General features: G+C 37.7%; 1 non-coding gene across 1 annotated transcript; it reads right to left on the bottom strand.

Moving 5' to 3' along the window:
* Nucleotides 1–22548: 22548 nt before the first annotated feature.
* Nucleotides 22549–22655, bottom strand: LOC142172189 (small nucleolar RNA R71). The gene has a single exon (XR_012701565.1). It is a non-coding gene; the product is annotated as a small nucleolar RNA R71 (small nucleolar RNA).
* Nucleotides 22656–22863: the final 208 nt, after the last annotated feature.

The following is a 22863-nucleotide window of genomic DNA, read 5'->3' as shown; positions in this document are numbered from 1 at the left end:
GAGGAGGGGAGGCCACATAATGGTCTTGAAATCAATGACTCTTTCCCCGATGAGTAACTTTTTCCACTATCAATGAAAGAGGTACCTTGGTTTGTGGACTTGGAAAATTTTCTTGTGAGTGGTATCATTCCGGATGACTTCTCTTCAAACCAAAGAAAGAAGCTCAAAAGAGATTGTCAAGATTACTATTAGGATTACTTGTACCTTTTCTGGATTTGTATGGATGGGGTGATTAGAAAGCATGTACCGGAAGAAGAGCAAGGTGATATTCTTGGTGCTTGTCATTCTTCGCCATATGGTGGTCATAATGGTGGAGCAAGAATGATGGCCAAAGCTCTAAGCTGTGGTTTCTATTGACATACTCTTTACAAAGATGCAAGTGACTTAATGAAATGATGTGATGAATGTCAATGTGCCGGTGGAATTTCAAAGAAAAATGAGATGCTTCTCACAACCATCTTGGAGATTGATATTTTTTTATGTTTGGGGCATTGACTTTATGGGCCCTTTTGTGAGTTCTTGTGGAAACACTTACATTTTAATCACGATGAATTATGTGTCCAAATGGGTTGAGGCTGACGCCTTACCCAACAATGAGGCTAGAAGTATAGTGGCTTTCTTAAAGAAGAATAATTTTACAAGATTTGGTACTCCACGTGCAATCATAAGCGATGGGGGTCACATTTTTGCAACAAGGATTTTGACACTTTACTTAGCAAGTATAGTTTTACTCACAAGGTCACGATCCCTATCATCCACAAGCTAGTGGTCAAGTGGAAGTATCCAACCGGCAGATAAAGAGTATATTATCTAAAATGGTGAATGTAAATCAGACGGATTGGTCAAGAAGCTTGATGATGCGTTATGGGCTTATAGGACGGCTTACAAAAAAACTATCATAATGTCTCCATACCGGTTAGTGTTCGTGAAAGCTTGTCATCTTCCGATGGAACTAGAGCACAGGGCAATGTGGGCCTTGAAGAAATTGAATCTCAATTGGGATGTAGCCGCTAACTTGTTGGTTGCATTCTTGAATGAATTGGATGAGTTCCCATACCATACGTATGAAAATTCATCATTGTATAAAGAAAAAATGAAATATCTTCATGACAAGTACATTTGGAACAAAGAGTTCAAGGCTGGTGATCTTGTATTGTTGTTTAACTCAAGGTTGAGGATGTTTCCCGGGAAGCTTAAGTCCAAGTGGAGTGGTCCATTTGAAATTGTTGGTGTGACACCCTTAGGTGAATCGGATTTGAAGATTAAGAACAATGAAATATTTCGAGTCAATGGTCACCGAGTGAGGAACTACTTGTGAAACGTTGGTGAGAGCCACGTGGTGATAGTCATGTACTTCACTCGAGAATGCTATGATATTGCGTCATGCCGCGACGTTAAATCAGACACTTCTTGGGAGGCAACCCAAGTTCTTTCCCTTTTTTCCTTTTGTAGTTAGATGTTCTTTGTTGTTTCTAACTTGATTTGAAGTGTGCTGCATAGATGAGTGTTGGATGAAAGAAGTGTGGACAAAGTTGTGTAAGTGAAGCAGAAAATGCGGACCACACTTTTCCTTTGTGCGTCCATAGAAAAATATTTCCACCTCATAAGACCTTGTGCGGCCGCAGATTTCATCTGCGGACTGCACATCCTGGAGCTAATTTAGATGTCAAATGATAGGGTCTCTGATCATTTTCCCTGTCAGTACGAGGCAATTGTACGACCTCTGGAAGAATTGTGCGGCCGCACTTGAAATTGTATGGACCGCACATGAGTAATAGACCACTGAAGGCCAGGTAGAAGAGTGAGGACCGCACTTGAAATTGTGCAGTCACACTCACCTCTTTACTCTCTTAAATATTCCAAGTATAAATAGAACTTTATGCCTCATATTACACTTTTCACACTTTTGAGAAAGTACTGTTAGTCTGAGAGCCTACTTGAGGATCTAGCACTATCAAACACACACACCCATTTGCACTAACAGGACCTTTGCACATTTACATCATCTGATATGTTTCATTTCATGTTGCTTTTGTTTCACTTTAATTTTTGAATTTATTTTTCCTTTTTAGTTTCTTTTTAGGCCATCTGCTATTATATTCCATCCTTGTATCCATGTGGGGTAGTTTTGAAATGGGTAACTGATAAAACATGCTAGAATGGGTTGGGTTAACTAATTTCTATGTGTATACCATGTTGCCAAGTAGATTTGAATAAGTTTTTGCAAAACTTAGGCAAAAGTTAGACCTGCTCGACTGAAATTTGAAATGTGCGGCCGCACTTGAATTTGTGAGGTCCACGGTTTCCTAAGTTGGGTAACTGGTGGTAGGATAGTAATTCTGCGGCTGCACTTTAATAGTGCAGACTACAGAATTTCTGGAGAGGTCGTATTTTTGGTCAGCACTGCCTATCTGAGGCTTGCCCTTTGAGACCCTGATGTGAGGACTCCACTTTAAATTTTGTGGACTGCAGATTAATTCTGCGGCCGCACATGACCTCGCACTGTCTATCAGAGAAGAGGCAACTGATGCCTCTGTGCATATGTGTAGAAGTGCAGCCTCACTTGAAATTGTATGGTCCACACTTCTTTTCTGCGGGCCGTACTTTAAAATGTGCAGACCACACTTCACCCATTTCAGCAGCATGATTGATCAATTGTAACCCCACTGCTTCTATGTTGTTCTCACTCACCTATAAGAGTCTTAGCTGTGTTGAATCATTACTTGCAACTGACAATTCTCTTTGTGTTCGTACAGACAATGGTACGATCACGAGGTCGAGTTAAGTCTACCAAGAGAAGATGAGAAGCTTCAAGGGGTCGAGGCAGAGGTGCCTTTCCCCAAAGTGTGCAAAAGACAATATCAAAGAAAGCAACAACAGGCAGATGGAGAGGTAGAGACCTCTCTGAGTCTAGCTCTTATGCCCCATCTATGGAAGCCTCCGATGGAAACTCAATGTCTATTCCAGAGGAGCATACTGAGAAGCAATCCAAGACACAGGGGCAATCTAAGCCTCTGGATGTGCCTTCTACATCTCAAAATACTTCCTTGGGTTCGGAAAGTGCTAGCCATGAGTCCGAGGCAGCTACTGCAGGGTCTTGTTCTGATGATGCTCCTGATGATGGGAGAGGAGAAGCAGGTACACAGGCTGGTTTAGCTCGGACAAAGAAGAAGTAGGCTTGGGATGATAGATTTTCCTTTTGACATACTGGTTGACCCATCCCAGCCCGACCCAGATTCATCTACAAAGGATGCTCCTGCTGGCCAGTCTGAGGAGCTATGCCTTTGCGCCGACACTGCTGACGCGGTGCGTGTGACATTCACTACTCCAGCCACTCCCAGATGTGATGATGATATTCAGTTAGTTGAGCCACCAGGGACTGATTCTTCTGGGGACACAGTGATGACACAGGACACTTAGGGAGTTTCTTCCCTCTCTCTACTTTTAATCTTACTTTGTTAAGCATTGGGGACAATGCTTAATTTTATTCAGGGGGTGTGGAGCTAATTTGATACATTGGATACATTTAGATACTATGGAATGTAATAATTGGATGATTCTATTTTATTTTATCTATCTTTAGTAGTTATTGCTTTCATTAGCTTCTTTATTTGTTTTCTTTGATTTTGTTTATGTTAGTATTTTCTTTTTATGTAGTAGATTTTATGTTTTTACTAATAGTGTGGATAATAATCCTTTAGTTTTATTAATGCCACGGTTCTTTCCAAAGTTGGTATTTTGTGTGAACCGGGTGACTCTTCCTGAGGATGGATGGTGTGATAACTTTCTTAAGGGAATGGGTTCGTTTTGTGTTTAGATAACAATAATAGTAGTAGTAATTAATGAAATCCCTAATTAGGTCATTCTCTAAAAAGAATTATTCATGCTTCATTTGGCACCAATACACTTAACTGTGTACTAATGGTTTGAAACAAGGCCTTTGGAAGAAAATAGCTCTAGTTAGTGACTTTAAGGTTCTTGAGTTGACTTTGATAATCATTGAGTAGTTGATTGGACCATAGTGATCTTTAACTTGATTGTGATCGTTGTTGGCTTTAGAATCTATCCTCTTTTACGGTCTAGTTTCATGAAAAGTGAGGTGATTTTAGTTTCTAGTCCAAGTACTTGAGTGGATAGTCTAGAACTTGCCCTGAATGTGTTTCAAGGCAAAATTCTAGTTTTACTTGGTTTGGAAGATGATTGTAGGCTTTTCTTGGTTCGTTTGAGATTTTCTATTGCCACCGGATGTTTGTTATCCCTAGTCAACTCCTTTGATCCTTTAGCCTTTTTCTATTGGTAACCATGCCACAAACATTTACCTGTTTTGTCTATAATCCTCTATTGGTACCCGGACCTTCCTTAACACTCTTACAAAATAAGTGGCTTAAGGAGTAAGTTTGGGGGGAAAGTTGAGAAATTTCAAAGAGGTATCAAGACACCAAAAAGAGAAAAAGAAATTATCTCTATAAAAAGAGAAGGCAAGAAAAGAAAAGAACAAAAATAAAATTCCAAAAGTAAAATAAAAAGGGAGAATGATGAAATAAAAAAAAGGCAACTATCTCTAGTATGAGCATCAATGGAGATTGATGAAATCAAAAGGAGGCACCTATCTCTAGTATGAGCATCAAGGGAGAAAAAGAATGAAATGAACAATAAAGAATGATGTCAAGTCTCTCTAGTCCCCAAGAAAAAGAAATGCCTCTAAGGGTTGGTAAATGTGAGCCAAGAAATGAAAGTGGAGTGCTTAAGGAAGGGCGTAACCACTTATCCCATGTGATATCCTACCCCAATCCAAAAGCCTTCATTACAACCCGAAAGAAGTCCTACTTGATTTTGAACCAAGTGATCTTACATTAGTGGAGATCTACATGAGTAGCAAGCCTATGGTACTTGAAGCCTTACTTGTGATATTCTTTTGTGAGAGAAGAGTGAATCAATTATTGCTCTAGAAATTGAGTGTTAATTCTTGAAGTGAGCATGGAAAATGGATGGTAGAGGAGGAAGAGTTTGGAGTCCATCATTATTTACATGATAGAACAAGAGTCTTTGATGAGTGAAGTCAATTTTTAAAGCTCAAATGTCACACTAAGGTTATATGCATGTAACATATGTTTTGTCACCTTGTTGAAAATGCATGAGTATTGTGGGTAATTGTTGGTCCCAACTGAATATGAATGGATTACAATTGACTCTTTGAAATGACCTTTCACTTAGAGGAGGTGGGAACTAATCTATTTGCTTGAGGACAAGTAAAGACTTAAGTTTGGTGGGAGTTGAAAAGTGTGGATTTTAACCACTTATTAGTACCTTCTTGCTTTAGTTTTTAGTATGAAAGTGGTTGTTCCCAAAACTAATGAAATTATGTAAATTGCAGGCATGTTGGAGGATTGGAGCTTAATGAAGAAATCTAACTCAAAACGGAGTATTCCAACTCAAAAAGGCAAGAAGAAGAAAAGCAGGCAGAAGTGCGGTCCGTATAAGTAATTTTGCGACTGCAAAAGCAAGTACGGTCTGCAGAGATACACATGCGGCCACAAAAGATACTTGAAGACTCCGAGGATTTTGAAGAAGTGTGGTCCGCACACCAAATTGTGCGAAAAAAAAGTTAGTCGCACTGACAAGATTTGAAAAGTTCAGAGAAGGTGAAAAAAGACCATGTATGAATCGTAGTCAAAGTGTGATCCGTAGTCAAACACTGCGGCCATAGAAGCTGAAGTGCAACCATAGATTAAATTGTGCGGGTGCAGAATTCCTCCCAACTGAAGAAGAGAAGAAAAGTGCGGACTGCACATGGAATTAGTTTTTATCATGGAATATCTGGGCATTATAAATAGACAGAAAACACTTTTTTAGGGCAAGTTTTGTACTCTAAAGAGCTGTAGCGATTATATTTTACTCTTTTGGGAAAGTAGTGATAAATATTGGTGTAGAATCATTAGTTTTATCAAAGAATTATAGTTTATGGCTTTGATTACTTTTTCTACTTTGTTTTCTTCACTTTCTAGTATGAATAGCTAGATTTTATTTAGGGTAAGGGTGGCATGTGGGGCGGGCCCGATCCTAAGTGGGCTTCGCGGGACCGGTCCTAAGTGGACCGGTCCTAGACGGTTCGGTCCTAAGCGGTCTCGGGCTTCGCGGGCTTCTTGTTGGAACCGGTCCCGTGTTAAGTGGGCCGGTCCCGGGCCTAAGCGGGCCCAAATGGTCCTAAGCGGGCCCAACGGATACTTTCTATTTTTTAAATTATTTTTATACAAGTTAGAGAAAAAAATGGTAATAAAAATATCTAAGGCAATTCCTAGTAAATTATATTATAGAATTGTCACCTAAAATTTTTAATTCAAATTTAAAGACAAAAATATTGTAAAGAGATATTCAAAGCAATGCGTTATAATATATATATATATATATATATATATATATAAGCTTATATATATATATATATATATATATATAGCTATATATATATATATATATATATATATATATATACTATACTATACTATATATACATCTTAAGATATATAAGCTATATTCGATATATATATTTATATACTATCGAATATGGCTTAAGATATATATATATATATATATATGGCTTAATATCGTAAGATGTATACTATAGAATATGGCTTATATACTATGTATATATTATATAGCTTAAGATGTATATATAGTATAGTATATATATATAAGCTATATTCGATAAGTTATATATACATCGAATATGGCTTAATATATATATATATATATATATAGTATAGTATATACTATATTATACTATATGTATAGCTTAAGATATATAAAAAGACAAAAATATTGTAAAGAGATATTCAAAGCAATGCGTTATATTTTTATTATAGCATTAAAAAATTATGCCAATATCTTTCTTAGTCTTCCTCCCCCTATGGAATGAGCACAACAAGGTGCTATACTACCATTGAGAAGAAAAATAAACTAATCAAGATGTGCCAAAATACAAGTTACATATTAATTTACATGGTATCTCTTACAAATTTCATAAATCCTTCAAGGTCCGGAGGAATTTCCATTGGTGGTGGCGGAAATGAAGCTTGGTCATCACCGCTTCCAGGCGAAGCATCATCCTCCGCAAGTTCAGCTAGTATTTCTTCGTAAGCTTCTTCTACCTCTGGTTGTGATTCAGCAAGTCCAAAATTTCTTCTTTCCGAACGGATCCAATCTCTGAAAAGTACTGATTTTTTCAAGCTCTCCCTCATAGACGCTCTATAATCACCGAGTTGAAGTCTTGCTTGACTGAAAGTGCTCTCTGATGCCACTGTTGAAGCTTGAATAGTTAAAATATCTCGGGCCATCGTTGAAAGAATCGGAAAGTGTTTTTCTTTGTCCTTCCACCATTCCAAAATATTAAAGGAGCCGTCAGGATTCACTTCCTCAATTCCCTGTGATAAATAAACTTCAAGCTCATTTAGTTGTGAAAAATCACTAGTACTAGAACCTTGAGAACCCCTGAACTCTGCCCAAGTACTAAGTGTTCTTACTCCTGCAGTTCTTTTAGATGATTGAGAACTAGAAGAAGAAGGAGTTGGAACATTTGGTCTAGCATGATCTAATGCAACTTGATAAGCATTATAAATAGTTTGAACATTAATTTTAATTGAGGCTATTGCGTCCGGAAGTTTAGACAACTCCTCATCTTCAAGTGCTAAACCATTATAAACAGTTTCATACCAAAATTGAGGACTTCCTAATTTTATAGTAGGATTTAATAATGCAGCAACACCATAAATAGGGGGAATAGGAAAAAAATATTTTTAAATTTTTTTTCTAATGGAATCAATAGCAAGTTGGTAAATTTCCCCACCCTCTGAAAAATGATCAAACAAATTTGCAAGTTCTGCAATATAAACTAAACAATTAGAAATAGTAGGATAATATTGCCCAGAAAATTCATTTGTAGCAATATGAAACTTTTTAAAAAAATCTACAAGCATTTTAACATTAGCCCAATCCGTATTTGTAAGGTGCTTATCATCATCACTTACATGAGCATTAAACGTTGAGTTTATGGAGTTTCTATATTCATATGCAACAACTAAACTTTCATACATGTAATTCCATCTAGTTGGACAAGGTTTAGGAACCTTTCTTTCTCTTAGGCCAAATTCATCGCATCTTTTAAAATATTCTCTAAGTCTACTTCTACGGTTTGAATAAAAAAGCCAATTAAGAGCCATTTTAACCTTTTCAATTTCAACATTTAAAATTTGCATACCATCACCCACAATTAAATGGTAAATATGACAAATACATCTAACATGAAAAATGTTACTAAATGCAGGACTTAGTGTAGTGGTAAGAAAGGCTACATCATTTGTGTTACTAGTAGCATTATCCATTGAAACTGACATTATTTTATCACTAATGCAAAAATATCTATAAATATCCGTAATCGTGCTAGAAATAAACTGCCCTGTGTGACGTGAATTAATTATTCTATAAGCAATAATGCGCTTTTGCATTATCCAATCCTCATCAATCCAATGACTGGTAACAGTAAGGTAATCACAGTCATTACCACTTCTACCAATATCAGTTGTAATAGCAACACGACAATTTATATGAATAAATAAATAGCGCAAATATTGTTCATATTCATGTTTATATTTATAAATATCACTCTTTACAGTTGTGTGAGGAAAATATTTATAAGTAGGATTATAAACTTTTCTGATATAATGCACAAAGTGAGGGTTAGAAGGAAAACTATAGGGTAAGCATATAACATTAACCATTTTTGCCAATTCTTCCCGATCTTTTTTTGGATCATAATATAAAATACTACCGGTAACAGTGTTAATTCCCGGTTGAAATTGATTTGACCCGGTACTAAGGTCAACCTGACTAGGTGCACTTGTCCCGTCGGCCAAAGCTTTCATACAAAAATATCTAGCTTTATCTTGAGGGTGTAGCAATATGTGTCTAGTCAAACTTTCCGTCCTCCCCCCCCCCCCCCGGACTTCCAGCATATTTAAAAGCTAACTCTTTGTCACAAGTTTTACACTTAGCCCTATTTTTTTCTCTTAATTGAGTAAAAAAGGGCCAAACAAGAGATGTTTCTGCCCGTTTAGAAGGTTGTCTAGAAAAGGTAGGGGCAGTAACAGGAGGGTCAGACGGGGGATCATTTGGATTATTATTAGTTGGGTTAACTTCAGGAGCAGGACTAGTAGGTGTATCGTCATCCGGTTGCGTTTCATCAAAATCTATTTCTTCATCATCATTTTTATCAATAGTTGGATTACCATAAAGAGCATTCATATATTCACGGTTTAATTGTTCACCAGGTGCAATATTATGGCAAAATTGACTCTTGGTAAATTGTAATAAACTATTATTGCTATTAAGAATAGGAGGTGTAGGACGGGTAACAGGTTTGGGCCGGGGAGCCAGGGGAAGTGGAGGAGGAACAAATTGGCCACTAGATTCACCACTCTTGGATTTTCCCTTATTTTTACTAAATAGTTTTTAAGAAATAAGCCATCTTAATTAATCAAGCAAAGTAAATAAAACAAATAAAACTATAATATTAAAACTTAAGAGTTGGAACGATTTACCGAATTGACGAACAACTTGTTGAAAAATAATTATCGTTGAAGACTTGAAGACTTCAATTCACCAACTTCACAATTTTGCACAAACTGTAACAATTAAGTAAGCAATTATAGAAGAATATTAGAGAGCGATTGATGATTTTGTGAGAAAAATGAAAGAATGAGGGGGTATTTATTGTTGAAAATAAGGAAAAAGTGTAATTATAAAAAGTTTGGGGTTAAAACAAAATTTGGCGGGTTAAATGGCTATTTTGCAAATAGCCAACGACTATTTTGGCAGACGAAACGGCTAGTTTTTAAATGGCCAAACGGGCAAATTTTTTTTAAAAAATTTATCCGTTGGGCCAGAATAGGACCGTTTAGGACCGCTTGAACTGGCCCACTTCTCAGTCGGTCCCGGTCCTATCCGGTTAGGACCGTTTAGGCCCACCGTCCATGTGGGCTTGCGGTCCTGGGCCGGTCCCGGTCCTAACCGGCCCACATGCCACCCTTAATTTAGGGTTGTAACCCAACCCTACTGTATAAACTTTATGGGTTATTAATTTTAATGCGTGTTTATGATTAGATGTTTATTATTTAACCTTGTTCATGCATTATTATAGAATTAATTGTCGCAAATATTTATTCATGCTTATTTGACTTAGTTCTTACTTGAGAAAGATGAACTTAGTCTAGGAAAACTTGGCTAACAAGGAATTATATTAGTTAAGGTTTTGGCAAGTTTAATTAAAGGGTTTGAACTAGAAATAGGGAAAATCCGACTTGGACTCATATTAGTTGTTTGTATTGCTACCCAATTGGACTTATGAAAGCCAATTTGGGCATAACCACTATATGACCGAGAGGTGAAAGCCAATTTGGGCATAACTACTCTATGACCGAGAGGTATTGAGTGGTACTTGAGAATTGAGAGTTATAATACACCCTCTTCTGAAAAAATAAGTATTAACGTAATTTACCCATTAGGTTTGCACATAAGTGAAAGTTACACCCCTAAGATTTTTCCCAATTGATTAAAAATACCAAAAACAATTATTCTCTTTATAGTTACTTGCAATTAGTTTAATTCTCTTAGTGTTACTTGAAAAACATTCACCTTTTGTTTGGAAATGTATTAAAGTTGTTTCACGTGCTCTTTTCAACTATCTACCTTAACACCCTTCATAAACATCCTGAGAAATTCGACCCCGACTCTAGTTGGGTATTATAACTGCAACACAGTTTCCACTCGCTATTGAGTGCAGATTGGACATGGATCATCTATTCCACGGACCGTATACATGTTTCACGTTTACATCTACGATCGCAGACCCGACTCAAAGGGTTATGTTTTGTAAAATTTTACCCAACCCTATTTTTATAAAAAGAACTTGGGAGTTATTTTAGAAGGCCTGAATGGATTTTTTAGAGAGAGGAAAATATTTTAGAGAGAGATGAAAAAGCTTCAACCAATTTGCTCATCAATTATTGCCCAATTTTGAAGATTTAAGGAAATCACTCACTAGGCCACCAATTATCAGGGTAAGTCCTTTTCACAAGCTTTCATACTAGTTTGTTATGGGTCTAAGTAAGTTGTGGAGTAGGATATAGGCCATGCATGTGCCGACAAGATTGTGGGATGTTGTGGGATCGACGTAAGTTGATTACTTAGTTAGGAAATTGGGCATGGGGTGAAGGGATTCTATCATAAAACTATGTAATCGAACATGCACACTTAGTGTTGATGAAATGCTAATGATGGCTAAGTCTAAGAGTATCATCCTAATAATATTCAATTTGATTATTACTTTTCTGTAGATTGAAGTTGCTAAGAGTAGGGGAAACGTGTAGTTACTCTAAGAGAGCTCAATCGAGGTATGTTAGCAAAGCTCCCCTTGTAGAATCGAATTCTATGAATTCCTTGTGAGCTTCAAGCATGATTTGTCCAAGCTCTTATTTCTAATGTTCCAAGTTGTTCCCAATAAATTGAGCTATCCCAAATGAGCAATGCATTGAAAGTCTATATACTCAAACCTATGTTCCAATTGCTCTTATCATAGTATGCTCCCCTTTGAGAAAAAAGTTTCAAGCATGATTAATGGGTCAAATGCTATGACTTAAATTCATGTTTCAATTGAAAATAATTATGCTCTCTTTTAGGAAGAAAATTCAATGTGTTTACGACTCTTATTACTCATGTATTTAAAGTTGTAAGTTACAGATGTTCTTATGTTGATGACCTATGATGATCCATGAAAGTGAGAGAATGATAGTATGAAATATAAATGCGGCAATTGTGCCAAGAACGAAGATATACATGTGTGGCCAAAAGTGCCAATAAAATGAAATGTTTTATGAAGGGATATGAGATGAATATTTTTATATAAATATTTTTGGGAGTATCATTAGGTCACCGAGGAAGGGTGGGTTGAAATGACCTAAATCCGAAACTACACGTGGCAATGTAGGAGTGATTGAGGGATAAATTTCCGTGATGATGTATTGAGATTATTCCCCTTAATTGAGATGCGATGATAGCTAGAAAGGACCATGTCGACCCACAGGGTATTGTGGTGAGATAGCTTAGTCGATCGGGCGGTGATCGGACACCATGTCGCGCACATGGTGGTGGTGTTATGTTTCTATGTCCATCCGTATGCACTGGGGTGAGACGACTTAGCCGATCAAACGGAGATCGGACTCCATGCCATATGCATGGTGGTGTGTCGGTACTGAAGATCTCCCAAATTAAAATGTTACTCCCTCCGTTCCAATTTATGTGAACCTGTTTGACTGGGCACGAAGTTTAAGAAAAAATGAAGACTTTGGGAATTTGTGGTCCTAAACAATTCAAAAAGGTCCCCAGAGTATTTGTATGGTTATAAAAGCTTCCCATTAAGGGTAGAATTGTAAGTTTAAGCAATATTGTTTCCAAATTTAGAAAGGGGTCATTCTTTTTGGAACGGACCAAAAAGGAAATAGGTTCACATAAACTGGAACGGAGGCATCAAGTAGTGTCACGACCCCAATTTTCCAACTTAGGATGTCGTGATGACACCTAGTCTCTAAGACTAGGTAAACCTAACATGCATTGAAAAACAACATAAATAATAAAAAAACTTTAAATTAAACCATTTAGACTGTCATAATAGAACTCAATAGTACAAATGTCAACAACACCCCAAAACCTGGTGGAACAGAGTCATAAACTCTACACGAGTGTACTAATAGTCAAGAAATATAATACTATTTTGGAACAAGAAATAAACAATAGAATATCTAAAAGCAGAAGGTGACTTCGAGGACTGCGAACGTCGAGCAGGTTGATATTTAGCTTAAAGTATATATATTTATATGTATGTCGTCTCATATTTTACTCGTGTTTCGTGGATTTCGGATATAAAATGTGTTGATTTATATTAAATCATGATGTTTTTATGTGTAGGAATCATCCAGATGCAATTGGGGGCGAAAGGTGCGCGGTTAGAGCCAAAACGGACGAAAAAAGGAAACCTCAGATTTTCAGCCCAACAGGCAGCGTGGAGCTCCACCTGTGGCGCCAGAGGCAGAATGATCAAGAAGCCCAGTGCCAGGGCCAGCATGGGGCGCTGGGCTAGACGCTGGCGATGAAAGTTTGTCTAATTTTGCCCGGGATAAGGTTATTTCGGCCTTAGACCTACCTAACACGTATAAAAGCAAGACCAAGCTTATTTTTAGTGAGAGGGGCGCCACTTTGAAGAGGAAATACACACGAGAAACATTCGGGAGCAAAGAGATCTCAGTTTTCTTCATCTTTTCTTATTATTTTCAATTATCCAACACTTATGAAATTGTTTGATACTATCATGAGTGGCTAAAACCCATAGTTCTGGGGTTGTGATTTAGTCATGAATATTGTTGTTTAACGTTAACTTAACCTTGGTTTCAATTCACTAGTATATGATTTTTTCTTCAATTCTGTGATTAATTGCTTAATTGTCTGGTCAGCAGTTAGGTTTTATTTACTATCTATGCTATGCTTGGGAAAGCCATGTTTAGATTAGAGAAGAATTGAAGAGAGCACGATCTTAACTCTTGGGGGGGGGAGGATTTGTGGTTAGGATAGGAATATACCTAGTCATCATGCTTAATTAAATATCATAATCTTAATGCATTCTTAATAGATTGATTTCATAGGAATATAGGAGTTAATCTATTTTGAATAGGCGAGTGGTACTTCGGGAGAAGGCTACGAGAGCAATTGTTAGATTAATTAGCAACCATGAGTGAATTGAATAAAAGGGAGAGTTAACTAGAACACAATAGGATTGGTGAATCGATCACAACCCTGGAATATTTGTCTCTACTGAATACACAACAATCATTTTGCTGTTTCATAATTTAGTTACTAGTTAGAATTATAGTTTATTATAATCACACTTTTGAACTCGGATTGGCTCGACTGAATAACAATCTTGGTGAATTTAGTGGGTAGTTAATACAAGTCTTTGTGGGTTCGACACTCGACTTATCATTTTATTACTTGTACGACCACATATACTTGCATGTGCGTTTGGGAGCAACAAGTTTTTGGCGCCGTTGCCGTGACGTTAAATTAGGCGCTTGTTGGGAGGCAACCCAATTTTTATTGCTTTCATAGCTTAGCTTTCTAAATATTTTTTAGAGTAGACTAGAGTTTGCATTTTCTTTGTAGACTTAGAATTTATTGGTAGAATGGTGTGGGTCATGTAAATTAGATATATAAAAGGCTCGCAGGGATCAAGATGTTATAAAAAAAAATCGTCGAATAACGCTAGACAAGCGCTCCACGCTGCCTGTGGCGCTGAAAGCAGTGTCTCGAAATCCCCCAGCGCCAGGCATAGCGCGGAGCGCTGGGCTAGGGGTGGCTAGGTAAGTTTTTAATTTTTTTTTCCGTTGTGTTTAATTATATATTTTATTTAACCTATACCCATAAAAACCAACCCATATACCCATCTACACTAACGCTATAACCCATCTTATCACCCATACCCACCCACAACATAAATTAAAACATACCCCAAATATCCCAAATCACCCTAGTTCACAACAGTCTCTCTCTCTCACGCTAAAGCTTCTGCCGTGACCCTCTCACTCCCTCTCTCTCTCAAATTTCTCAAGTTCTTCTCTTTCTCTCATCCTAGATACTACAAGTATGTTTTCTTCTTCTTCTTCTTCTTCTTCTTCTTATTCTTCTTCTTCTTCTTCCTCTTCTTCTTCTTCTTCTTTTAATAAGTAGATGATAATGAACATCACATCCCCCCAATTGCCCTAACCACCAAATTTTGCACCTAAGTTATTTCTTAAGAATTGTTCTATGGTGCGTGGTCCAGTCATTGGCCGAAATTTGTTGTGGTTGTTTTGTATATAGAGTAGTAAACTAGAATTCCCTCTACTTCATTGAAATTTGGAAGGGCCACCATGTTCCACCATTATTAAACTAAAATGCACACACTTCATGCTCCCAAGGTATTTGTTAAAATATTTGAATGAATATTCTGTGCACCGGTGAAATCCGAGTAACCGAGTGTATTTGTATATGAAATTGGGCTAAGTTTGGGGTGTGTGGGGATGATTTTACATGCTTGGGTGCTTGGTTTCAATGCACACATGTTGCGCATACCATGTATCCTATATGATGTATGTTGTAGAATTTTGTAGAGTTAGCTAATTGAGAGTAGTTGTAATAGTTGTGGAAATTAATGCACCATACGCCACTTGCTTGCATGAATTCACTAAGCCATGATCAATCACTTGTTTGTGTGGCATTTATTAATTACTTTTAGCTATTGTATGGCATGGGGAAGTCTTGAGTACCCATGGCCTTCGAGTGCAACACTTGTGCAGTTTAGATCAAAATTGTGAAGTATTGTACATTGAGCCTTCGGTTTTTAAGTGTGGGCTCATTTTTTACGCGCGCGACAATCTTAGGCGGATTTGTTGATTCGTTCTCACATTCATACTTATCTATGTTGCAGGTCGCTATGGAAAGCAAACGCAAGGGAATAGGAAAGGCTTCTACCACCGCCTCTGCGCCCAAAAAGTGCAAGCAAGGAGAAGGGTCCTCAAGGCAAGCTAAAGGAAAACAAGTTATCTAGGGATCACAACAGGCACCATTACGACTGAGGCATCGCTTGAATTTAAGTACTGATGAGGCTATTATATGGAATAGGGATTTCGTACCCTCGGGGCGGTATGTTTCGGAAATGGGGATTAATGTCAAAACTTTAGAAAGAAACTTCCCACAGGTACTTGGCCGATTGCGTGCACTGAATATGGAAAAATTCCTAGAATGCCCCGGGCATGCAAATTTGAGCATAGTGGGGAACTGTACGCTAACTGGAATGCAAACTTGTTCATGTCACATGTCCGTGGAATAGACGTGCCACTGGATAGGCGGTCTTTATGTGCATTTTTAGGGGTTGAGAACGCCGACCCAAGGAGGCTAACTAAATTTGTCAAAAGCCCGAGCTACATGGCGATACGTCACACTCTTTGTGGAATAGATTCAAATGCCAACTAGACCAAAAATCAAGGCAATATTCACCTTCATATGGTTCGCTCTAATTTCAACAAGACCGTTAAAGTATGGCAGAATTTTGTGCAAGCCAGAATCATGCCCGTGGAGCACAATAGCGACAGCACTCGAGCTCGAGTGTGTGTCATATTCTTTTTGATGACTGGCAGACCCATTAATATGGGTGAGATCATGCTCGGTGAGATGTCCCACACGCGATTTGGGTGACATATTATGAGGTTCTTCTTCGGCAACTTGCTCACGCAATATATGCTCTCCCGAGAGGTGCCGGAGTACCCAGGGTATGATGAGGTGGTGGAGTCACCTAAAGGGTTGTTGGATATCACATCCTTATTGGAGCCTATATCTAAGCTTACTCAGGCTGCACGAAACGAATGAGACGAGAACTTCAACAGGTAGCTTTATAACTCCGTGAATTTAATCATGAGAAGGGTTGGTATCTTAGACGAAGAGCGTATGCATTTATGCAATGCCTTCTCTAGTTCGTCCAAAGAGATGTTGGGGATTGAGCCTAGCAGCCCTGTTCACTCGTCGGAGGACGTAAATACTGTAAAAGGCTCTGATACGGAGGATGATATGGGTGATGATGTTACGGGGCCCCTGGCTTTGTTTCCTCTAGGACCTGATGATGATGTGCCCAGAACTGTGGATGGAGGGCATGCTGAAGAGGAGGACTCCGACTGACAGGGAGTTTTCTTGTCACGCTACTCTATTTTACATTTTTATATACATCGAGGACTACGCATAAGCTAAGTGTGGGGTGGGAGAAATACTACCTGTGATGTAATTTGTATAACTTGTATCAATTTGTTTCTTTTATTAGTTTTACTTAGTCTAGTTTTTAGTCTAGTTTGTTTTTAAAAATAAAACTCAGAAAAAGCTCGGACTTTTTCCGACGAGGGATTTTTTGAATATTTTTCTTGAGGGATAAAGTCCGATTAAAAATACCAATTTTTTTTTTTAGGATAGTTAGGTAGTATCATTTGGTTTTTCTTTGGGCACCGGTTCTTTTCCAAGAGTGTAGCTCGAACCGGGTGCTTTATTTTTTTTAGGAGTAGGTTAGGAAGAAAATGAGTTGCTTTGAGACACTCGTTGACGTGTTGGAAGCTGGCACATTAGGCTATGACATACATTCTATCTTCACATGCACTTGGTTTGAATTGTGACGTCTAAGTAAGTTAAATAGCCTATTTTGTGACATTTTTTCTCAGTTGTTCGACTTGTATGCCACATAGTGCAATATTGCTTAAATTTTCTCAATTCTGTGTGCTTTCTTGACTTGAGAGTTGAATAGAACAGTCTTGATTGAGTCATGTGCAATGTGTGTGTGAGGATTTATGATCTTTTGTGCTATCCTGTGTAGTATAGAACTTGCCCCGTGTGTTAATCGAAGCGAAATTGTTAAGTTGTGCTAATCTAGGAGATGATGTAGGCGATTCTTGCTTGATCTTAGATGTGCTTGTCACATAAAATAAAATTTTCTGTTGCTAGACCCTTTGAGCCTACAGACCTTTCTTTTGGCAACCACATTACAAGCCATACCCCTATTTTGTTCTTAATTTGAGATTATTGAACCTTTACCTCCTAAGGCACTTAGTCGCTAAAAGAAGTAAGGGGAGAGATTGAGGATTTGCTTTTGAGTGGAACCATTGAATGGCCCTTTGGTGCACTAAAGTTGAAATCAAAAGTCACTAACCGATGGACTTTAAAGTGTGGAGTGTGTGTAGAAGAGAAAAAAAATGATAGTCAACGTATGTAGAAAAATAAACACCTCCTAATTTTACTAATTTGTGCTAGTGGGAGTATAGAAGTGCTTAATGAAAAAGGGGACTATGTTGTATATCGTTTGTGGCAAGTGAATTGGTTGAGAAGAATATGTGCTTGATTTGTGAGTGTAGTGTATTAAAGTGCTTAGGCGGGTTAGTCACCATTCCTAAATGTATCATACCTTCCCCTTAGCCTACATTACAACCTTAAAGTCCTAATTGATCCTAGATTTGGCTAGCTTAGATTAGTAGAGATGTACACTACGGGCAAGCTTATGGTACGACCACGGGATGCATATGAATTCTTTGTGAGAGTGAACAAATTTTGTTCAATTGTGTGATGTCCTTAATTTATATTCAAAAGGATACTTGAATGTGTGGACTAGTCTATATTCACTCTTTTGTTTGTTGGTGAGGGCACATGAGCTCATGAATGATGATTGGTAATGTTGTAACCTTCTTTTGTTGGGTGAGTACGCGAGTTGAGGGTGCTTAGTGGTAACGAGTCGACTCTTGAAGTCAGGTGGTTACAGATAGGTTGTTTGAATTGATCGGATTGAAATGTAATACTTGGGCGTGCTTATAACGGGAAAAATGTAAATTTTGCATGTGCAAGCTTGATGGCCGGTATTGATCATAGTCAAGGGTAGAGTGTATGGCTAGAAATTAAAGTGCTCCTCTATAGTTGAGATTTGTACGTAGCTGGGGGTATGTTTTATAGTCCTATCACTCGAGGACAAGCAAGAGTCTAAGTGTGGGATGTTGATATTTAACTTAAGGTATATATATATTTATATGTATATCGCCTCATGTTTTACTCGTGTTTGGTGGATTTCGGATGTAAAATGTGTTGATTTATATCAATTCGGAGTATTTTTATGTGTAGGAATCATCCGGAAGAAATTGGGGGCGAAAGGTGCGAGATTAGAGCCAAAACAGACGAAAAAAGGAAACCCTGGATTTTCAGCGCCACAAGCAGCGTGGAGCGCCACCTGTGGCGCCAGAGGAAGAATGATCAAGAAGCCCAGCGCCAGGGCGAGCATGGGGCGTTGGGCTGGACGCTGGTGATGGAAGTTTGTCCAATTTTGCCCGGGACAAGGTTATTTCGGCCCTACACCTACCCAACACGTATAAAATCAAGACTAAGCTTATTTTTAGTGAGAGGGATGCCACTTTGAAGAGGAAATACATACGAGAAACATTCGGGAGTGAATAGATCTCAGTTTTCTTCATCGTTTCTTAGTATTTTCAATTATCCAACACTTATGAAATTATTTGATACTATCATGAGTGGATAAAACCCATAGTTCTGGGGTTGTGATTTAGTCATGAATATTGTCATTTAACGTTAACTTAACCTTGATTTCAATTCACTAATATATGGTGTTTCTTCAATTCTACGATTAATTGCTTAATTGTCTGGCCAACAGTTAGGTTCTATTTACTATCTATGTTATGCTTGAGAAATCCATGCTTAGATTAGAGAATAATTGAAGAGAGAACGATCTTAACTCTGGGGGAGGGGGGAGGGCAGATTTGTGGTTAGGATAGGAATATACCTAGTCACCGTGCTTAATTAAATATCGTAATCTTAATGCGTTCTCAATAGATTGATTTCATAGAAATATAAGCGTTAATCTATTTTGAATAGGCGAGTAGTACTTCGAGAGAAGGCTACGAGAGCAATTGTTTGATTAATTAGCAACCATGAGTGAATTGAATAAAATGGAGAGTTAACTAGAACACAATAGCATTGGTGAATTGATCACAACCCTGGAATATTTGTCTCTACTGAATAAACAACAATCATTTTGCTACTTGATAATTTAGTTACTAGTTGGAATAATTGTTTAGTATAATCACACTTTTGAACTCGGATTGGCTCAACTGAATAACAATTTTGGTGAATTTAGTGGGTAGTTAATATAAATCTCTGTGGGTTCGACACTCGACTTATTATTTTATTACTTATACGACCACGTATACTTGCGTGTGCATTTGGGAGCAACACAGGTATACGTTGAAGTCTCCAAAAGCAGCTAATCAATCAATCACTGGCGTCCATCACAGGCAGACATACCTGGATCTGCACAAAAATGTACAGAAGCGTAGTATGAGTACACCACAATGGTACCCAGTAGATATCTAGCCTAACCTCGGTAGAGTAGTGATGCGGCCAGGTCTATACACCTACTAGGGAAAGATAAATGGAACAATAATATAATAACGGGAAGTAATGGAAAGCAGAGAAATAAATGATAACAAAGCAGTTTAGTAACGTAAGCTAATGATAGAATTTTAAGCAAAAAGTCAACAAGAAGGAAACACATAATGAGAACCACAAATAATCAAATATGAACAAAATTAGTAAGACAAGAAAGAATAACAACAACAAGAATTGTTCAACCAATAAACCTTTTCAATATGAGGTGTACAACAAGAATTACAACCGAGGTACCACGTCATATTCACTTTTCACAATTGATGGTAGGCTATAATCTCGTGTTTTAGTCACTTATTGCACTCCAATTTACTGCACTTTAATTGAGTTTGAGCTTTAATCACTAGTGTTTTGCATTAATTATGTATTTTATGCCTTGTAGGAGAATTTCGAGCTATGTAAATGTTATGGAGCTAATTCGAGTATTTTGGAGCTTTGAAGTCTGAGTAAAAGCCCAAGGGATTAAGTCGGGATCACGTTCGAGGGTCGAGGACCAAGTTTGGATGTCAAAATCTAAGCAAAAATTCGGCCTCTGAGAAAACTACAATAGCATGGCGCGTCGCGCCAATGTAAAATCCTGTCATCTATCAGAAATCAACTCTCTGAAGTCCCCACTAATGCCCCGCATGGCGTGTCGCCCCATGCGGCACGCCTGTGCAAATTTTACAGACTATTTTCCTATTTCACGCGGGAGAAGGTATTTTCGTCTGGACCTGACCCTACTTGGTATAAATACATGGAAAACAGTATTTTTGGTACTTTTGACACATTTTAAGACCTAAGGAGGCTAATGAGGAGGTGGAAAAGGAAAGCACAAGGAATTCACCATTCAATCCTCACTCAAGACAAGAGTTTGGATTCTCTTATGCTTTTCTTTATATTTGTGATGAATTACTCCATATCTATGGAGTAGTTCTCATCAGGGATTGATGGATTTGGTGTATTGATATTTGTTTGTGGATATTAACTTTTTTTTATGTATTGAATCGTTTTGGGTGTTTTAATTGTTGCATCTATATTCACATGTTCATGTAATTGAGAGAGGCATAACTTGTGATATCTTTGCATTATGTTATTGGTTGAACTTATTAATTCTTCTTAGTAATCAAAAAAGACTAGTTGAATTGTTGATTAAACTTTGTTAGGAGGATAATCAAGAGAGGTTCTCCTAAAGACCAATCCACTACGAAATCGTGCATATCTTCAACAAGCTTAAATTGGTTCATATTGTGAGGTTGAAACTTAATCGAGAGAAGAGTTTCTACTAAACGTTTGAACTAAAAATTGAGTGAATTCGAGAGACTCACTTGAACATTAGAAGTGAATTAACTAGAGTAAATCTCAGACATTTATCTTGCACCTATCCAATCACTCCCTATTTTCTCCTATTGATATATTCCTTGTTTGCTTTTGTTTCGATTGTCATTAGTCAATTAGCTCTAGATTCTTAGTTAATTTTAGTTTTAATTCACATAATTCTCAACTGTTGATTATCTTGGATAGAAATCTACCTGCAAACTACGATAATATTGTTTAAATCTAATCCATGTGGATACGATATTATACTATACTATCTTTGACTAGCGAGCATATTTAGGTGTGTGTTTTAAGCTTGTTAAATTTTGGCGTCGTAGCTGGGGATTGGCAATCAATAGTGTTTGAAATAGTTGCAGTGCTAATTCAGAAATTTTTCTTTTTATTTTTCCCTTTTTACGGTTGGTGTTCTTTGACTATGAGTAGGTTGCAGGTAAGAGTGGTGCATGAATCGATCTTCTAGGGAGGAAGTGCTACCATACGAACCAGAAATAGAAAAATAACTACGACAACCGAGGAAGGAAAGAAATCTCCATGAGAATATAGAGAAGGTTAGGCAATCCTCAACTAAAGAAATTTTGTCGGTAGATGATGCTAATGTTGATTTGGCTGCAAGAGAGGCAACCCGGCAAAGAGAAAAAGTTGCAAGGGATGCAAAGGAAACAACTCTTCAAAATGCACAACTTGTCTATGAGGAGGAGAAGTCTCGGAGACCACTTGGTGATTATGCTAGACCGGTCTACAACCAAGGATTATCAAGTGTGAGACCACCTCCAGTCGCAACTAACAATTTTGAGTTAAAGCAGGGGTTGCTTCAAACTCTTCAAAATAGTTGTGTCTTTAGAGGAAAGATGAACGAAATCCAAACAACCATCTAATGGACTTCGAGTAGATTATGAATACCTTTCAGTATCCAAACAACCATCTAATGGACTTCGAGTAGATTATGAACACCTTTCAGTACAATGGTGTTTCACAAGATGCAGTTTACTAGGGCATTCCCCTTCACACTTAAAGATGATGCAAAGCAGTGTCTTCGAAGCTTGCCCTAGGGATCAATTAGAACATAGGAGGATATGACTAGAAAATTTCTTGACAAATATTTCTCCTCAGCTAAAACGGGCAAGTTTAGAAGAGAGATCCATAATTTCTGCCAGAAAGATACTGAAACTGTTTTTGAAGCTTAGGAGAGGTTTAAGGAAATATTCAGAAAGTGTCAACACATCAGAATTGAACTTTGGATGAAACTCCAGGACTTTTGGAATGGATTGACACCGAACTCACGTAGAACATTGAGTAATGCAGTTGGAGGCCCGTTGATGGATAAGACTCCAGAGGAGATAGTTACAATTCTAGATGAGTTGTCTGAAGATGCAAATCAGTGGTCCTCTGAAAGTGCTGAAAGAAGAAGGGCGAATGGTGTACACCAGGTTGATGCTA

Source organism: Nicotiana tabacum, chromosome 17, assembly GCF_000715075.1.
Source record: "Nicotiana tabacum cultivar K326 chromosome 17, ASM71507v2, whole genome shotgun sequence".
Classification (NCBI taxonomy): domain Eukaryota; kingdom Viridiplantae; phylum Streptophyta; class Magnoliopsida; order Solanales; family Solanaceae; genus Nicotiana; species Nicotiana tabacum.
The sequence above is the reverse complement of the archived record's forward strand: the minus strand, read 5'-3'. Positions and strand labels throughout refer to the sequence as shown.